This window comes from Plectropomus leopardus, chromosome 3, assembly GCF_026936395.1.
Source record: "Plectropomus leopardus strain MGB_pleo_1.0 chromosome 3, ASM2693639v1, whole genome shotgun sequence".
In the NCBI taxonomy this organism is placed as follows: domain Eukaryota; kingdom Metazoa; phylum Chordata; class Actinopteri; order Perciformes; family Serranidae; genus Plectropomus; species Plectropomus leopardus.
The window spans coordinates 28,425,271-28,431,270 of record NC_142178.1 but is presented as its reverse complement, the minus strand read 5'-3'; the positions used below and the strand labels follow the sequence as shown (position 1 = coordinate 28,431,270).

The 6,000-nt window shown below is 41.5% G+C and overlaps 1 protein-coding gene across 1 annotated transcript in view; it reads right to left on the bottom strand.

The window, feature by feature from the left end:
• Positions 1 to 421: 421 nt before the first annotated feature.
• Positions 422 to 6,000, bottom strand: part of LOC148190015 (uncharacterized) — an 83,313-nt gene continuing 77,734 nt past the window's right edge. The window contains exons 8-9 of the transcript XR_015776287.1: positions 5,906 to 5,974; positions 422 to 814 (exon numbers count right to left, since the gene is read on the bottom strand). The gene's annotated coding sequence lies outside the window, so the exon portion shown is untranslated. The remainder of the gene's footprint in view (positions 815 to 5,905; positions 5,975 to 6,000) is intronic.

The window sequence follows — 6,000 nt, the reverse complement described above, 5'->3', positions numbered from 1 at the left end:
AATGATATAATATAATATAATATAATATCATATAATATGTATGCTGGTTTCTTGCAGAACTACTGCACCTTGCACGCTCGTGGTGTTCACACTGGGAGCGTTGTTGCTGCAGCACTGCTACAGTGCTGCCTGCTGCTGTAACTACTGTATTTCCTCAATTTAAAGCTGATACTCTGGGTTGTCAGCAACATGGTCATGCAAATATTTCACACAAAAAAGTCTAATGTTAACAATTGAAAGGATTCCATCTACAGAAACATTGTCAGGGGGCTTTTATTTTAAAAATGGAAGCAGAAAAGGTTGAGTAAAATAGACACAGAAATTGCACATGCTTAACAAGAATAGGCTATGAGTAAATGTGTACATGTAAGCCTACCTATAGAGTAATATATAAGAGATACTGAAACTGAAAAGCATGTCAGACGGTGACTGAATTACATTTTATTTTTATTTTTTATATTTACTAATATATTCATTCAGTGCAACAAGAGATTAACTTATTACTGTCACTTAACCATGGGTGTATTTTCTTGCATCAAATGCATTACTGCAATGCATTGTGGGCGAATTCCACCTCTCGAGTGACCATCGTTGTTCACCAGCTCCCACAGTCCTCCAGGGGCCCATCTCACCAAGTTCACTTCAGGTTTTCAGTTCAGTTCACAATTGGAAAGACACTTATGATGGCGGCTGGGATTTCCCCGTGGGCAAGTGCTGAGGCGAAGTCAACAAGGGCATGTTGAGTAACTATTGAAATGCAGTCCAGGTCTCTTTATACATCCCGGCCCAGATAGGACAGCATCTGGATCAAGACCTGAGGGAGAAGGGATGCCAGGTTAATAGAAGGGACACATTTTGGTCATCCCCCTTCAAATCGCCTACTGGAGTCATCCTCTGGCAAACAGAAGAGTCTGTACATGATTTCATGGAAAACCACTCAGATACTGCTGACAGATAAAACCATGGCCAGAATAACCCACTAGGGGGCCAAAAGTCAGGATGTGTGGCCCCTATTTAGTTCCATTCAACCGTCATTCTCAAGTTAGCTTGTAATCATTCGTGAGAATTTGATTAAAGGCAAATTTAATGAGGAATGTGAATCATATAAGAAATGTACCAATTGAAATATTACAATTTCATAGCTAGTGTGAGACACAATGCCCCTACATGGGATGGGGCCACCTTTAGGCCCCTCACGGTTTGATTGGTCTGACATCCCTCAGCCCACACAATTACCTAAAGTGAGATTCCACATCACACTGCACTGAAATCATCTGCTCTGTTTAGCATTAGATTTAAGACTTTTCAGTTTCTGTGTGTGTGCAGCTTTACAGAACGTTGGGTTGCGTAATGGAGACAGATAACTTTGTTTTACAAATACAACTGAATGTCGAACATTGCAAGAACCGTGTGCTGTGTTGCATTCTTACTCTCTTGTGTTTAAGTGGTATTTCGTATTATGTAGACAAATATTGAAAGAGTTTTAATTGCTGTGTGAAAAGAATCTCAATTCATGCCATTTGTTTTGGTGAGCAGAGTTCATAATTAAGTACTTGTGTCAATATTTTGTTGAATAAATGTTTCTCATTTCTTCTTATCTTTATTGACATAGGGAAGATCCTCTGAGAGTCGGTCTGTTTAGATGAGCTTTGTTCACTTTCAGTAGAGGACATATAAGGTCTAACCTCCTGAGCAATACAGGCCTGGTGGATTTAAGGCTTGATAATATAGCAAAAATATTTTACATATTGACCAGTATTGATGTTTTTAACAATATTTAATTTGGTAATACTGCCAGTTTGAAGATTATCCTGAGAATAACTGAAGCCAAAAGAAACCACAGGTGTAAGTGTGGTTTATGCTCACCTAATGTCCCTGGTGTGATGGTTCACATGCCAGAAAATAACATAATTGCTCTTTCATGTTGAGCACAAAGGTTCAAAAGTTGTTGCAGTGCATGGTTGTGTAGCTCTGATTTTGTTCTAACTAGGTGCCCACAGCGCACACTGGGCTTTTAAGTTCAACAAGGAAGACTGGCTGGGAAGGTTCACCTGTACAGACATCTCTATGACTCTTCAGTGAGAGACCAGGGAAAGTCAAATGGCCATAAATTGTTGGAAAGAAATAGCTCACCACCACACTGAGAGGCTTTTCACTGCAGGGTGTGAAAGTACATGAAAAGTTGAATTTGTCCACCAAAATATCCAACCTGTTCTCATTTTGAAGTCATCAATACTGCCACTTTGTCAGCATAAGATGCAGGTGCCAAAAGTCACTTTTCACTGTATTGGCCAGACTGCACCTGGCATGGCAGTATGATACACAGATGGGCAGCACAGGTTGAGAACGTGGCTGGACAAAACCTGTTTCAGCTCTTTAGTATAGAGCTGGACAGTGTCAGGTTGAAACAACGCTGGTAACAACATTATATAAGGAAGTGGGAGGTCACTATCAGGGGGGCCGGAGGAGCAGTGGATGTCTACAACAAACCCTGAACTTTCACAGGGGAACCTGATGTTTGCTGCCAGAATTAATGTAGAGCAAAAAGATTATGTTTTGTTTTGGTTTTTTTTGTGTTTTTTAAACCTATACCTGCTTTTGTTGCCTAAACATAACCATGTGCTTTTGCTGACATCCCAGTGCTGGTAGCGGCATCTCTGAACGTCCACAGTGAATGTAAGAGTATACCTCCAGCATAATTTGTGGACGCAAGAGTCCACTGAAAAAGTAGCAGTATGTGACGGCTTGGTATGAGAACGTGTTGAAATGTCTCAACATCTACTTCATGGATTGGCATAGCAGTTGGTACAGATATTCAGGATGAATCTTTCCAACGTAATGATGAATTGCAGTGACTTGTTTAATCCCCTGATTTTTCTTACAGACATCATCAGGTTTAAACTGTGGTAGTGCCATGGGAGGCGAATGGTTACAGTATATGCCATACAGCTGCAACATCCCCGGATCAATTCTAGCCAAAGTACTTTGTTGCAGGTCACACCCCTCCATCTGTCGTCTACTCTCTCTGTCTCCGTCTCACTCTCTCTCTCTCATTAGACAGATTAAAATACCCCACCCGGCAAAAAAGCATGTTAAAATTGTCTTTGTGAGCATTACAGCATGCTGATGTGAGCATTTGGCTCAAAGCACTTCTGTGCTTACATACAGCCTCACGAAGCCACTAGAATGGCTGTAGTCTTGTTAGTTGTTAAAATGCGAGTGAATGACCACAGGCTCTGTCATGTGTTGTATTACTGTCGACACAGGAACTCAAACACAGATTCTACGTGTCAACAATTTAACCAAAAAAAGTAGAAAAAAAAAAGACCTTAACTGGATCGCTGCCAGTTGCCAGCTAGGCGACTCCATGCCTGCAGAGGCATCCAGTGCGAACACTTCCTGGTGATAGTGACTGGAGATGGTAATTATTGATGTGGAACACAACATTCTGTCATTCCCTAGACTTCTAGTTTCATGCTGTGTAGCCATGCTCATGTGAAGTGACAGACTGGCGCGAATAAAGGACCCACACAGGCCCGTGAATTACTGTAAGGAGGCTGAGTGTGATTTATTTTCCTCTCAAGGCAGATTACTATGCAGCAAATTTGAATTATGATGTCCAAATTGCACTGGAATATTGAGCAGTTTATGAATTCCATAGATGAGGCTGAATGAGCTGCGAATACACTGAGGTTACTCTGAGAAGTATGAGAAGGATGAATGTTTAACAACCAGTAAATTCCCTGTGACTTTACTGATAACATGCCACAATAAATCAAAAAGAAAACGTCTTGCACAGTTGGGATTATCAAAAATGTTCATGGTATCTTCAGCCTGTGGCAAAGAGGAACATTTTACTTCACTTTGTTCTGCTCTCTCTATAAATTACTTTTTTTTATTTCTCTACATCCCAGTTTCTATCATTTCAGTTTTTTATTTTTTTTCTCAGTCCTCGTTTGTCTTCGCTGCCATTTTCATTCCATCTCCGCCTTTTCTTCATTTGAATGTCAGGAACACTATTAAAGGGCATCTTTCAATCGGCACACATCGTGCGTATACTTGACCGGGCTTGTTGTTGACAACCACCCCTGGGTTCTCAGTTGCCTGTTCTTCTTCTAAGGAGGACAGACATGACCTGGTTACGTTACTGAACAACGAAGTGAGGGCCCTCCACGCTTGCCTCCATGGCTATTTTCGGGAGAGGTTGGTGGGGAAAGCCGAGTTGGCAGATATTTCCAGACTTCATAAATGAGCTATGCAGAGGGCCCCAGGGGACAAAAGGGCATAAGATACTCTCTGTGAATTGGAAAAGGAGGGGAGCAGAGGAAAGGAGAGGAGCTGTGATCAAGAAAGTTAGTGGTCACATTGACTTCACCCGCAGCTCCCAGAGTATGCTCTGCACTGCCTGCTTGTTTCATAATAAGCAAAGCAGGATGGCCCCTGACTTTTTGTGGACAGCTTGCTAAGGTTAGCCTTTCTAGGTTGACATATGACTTCCCAAGGGAGCAAATGGTGGAAAAGTAATTTGGGGGTGACAGTATCTGGGGAGCAACAATTTAGTTTGTTTTACTGAGCTTTGGTGTTACTTTAAAGTCCATGGAAGAGGGGGCCAGCCAGGGTACGGTTTTGGCCATAAGACACATTACACTGGTATGGTTTCTTTTTCAGAAACGGGTTATGTAACGCATTAATACCTCAACATTTTGGGAGGCTAGCTTGTTTGCTGTCTTACCAGAAGTAGGATGAGAGGTTTATCAATTTAATGCCACATTGGACACACTATTACAAGATGGGTGGTTGCATAGGCAGGAGGTGCGGAGAGGCCTCTAGCTTCAGGAATACATGAATCTGGGAAAGTACAGAAGCAAAGAAGTCGCCACAATTTTAAAATTTTACCTTTACTTTCTTTGTAATGTTACTTTTGGAAACAATGTCTAGGACTTTGAGAAGAACCTGTGTAGTTCTTGACTGCTCCAACAGTAGTGACAGACTTCAACTTTGGAAAAAAACTGAATGAGAAATACACACACCTTTTCTTCATGTAGAGTGCTGCTGAGATCGTACAGTCCACACAGATTCCCTGGACATGCAGAGGACCAAGATCAAGAAGTGGATCCAGAATTTTAAAAGAAAGGACTTACCTATAAAACAACACGTTTAAATTTTTACTAATGTAACTGGTCTGTAATGATTTAAATGCAACTCTTTGTTCACTGTGCTAGCTTATGTTAGCTAGAACAATAACTTCAGTAATGTTATGTTACAGCACTTATCACTTGATTTTAAGTTATATGTAAACCTGAATAACATTAAGATCGCCATCCATATAAAGTAGCTTCAACAGTAACTGTGGGCCACTGCTTAATGTTGTCAATCCAACTACCCATGTGGCTATCACCATGATGATTTAATTTTACTGTTTAACACTGTACACACGGCTGTCACTGTCAGCAGGCAGCAGTCAATTGCACTGCAGTAATGGCGGCGCAGCAAGATGTTGGAACACACAAATCGGTCGCCGTATTTGTCTCTACACCCTCTGATCACTCTAAAACTGTCTTATTCATTCATTATGTGTCCTCTTCTTTGGCCTCTACTGAGCCACTGCTAAGGTGACATTTAGGAATCACCTGGATTTTGTTCAGAGTTGGAGGGTGCAAAACCATGAGGCTTTAACACGAAACAAATCCCAGCTTTATGCAGTAGACACATTCATGTGAACTGAAAATGTGTCATTTACTGTGTTGTTCCACCACCAGTCACCCTTTGGGGACAAATACAAATTTGATTGATTGACTGATGAATACTAAACACTGGACTGGTAATTTGGAGGTTTAATTACATGAAATCTGAAGGGACGCCCTATAGTTGCTCACCGGGTAGTGCGTGTAGCATGAGTCCTTACCCCGGCGGTGCGGGTCGAGTCCAACTAAGGCCCTTTGTCGCACGTCATCTTCTCTCTCTCCCCTGTCTCCTGTTTTTATTAATATAAAGTAGAAA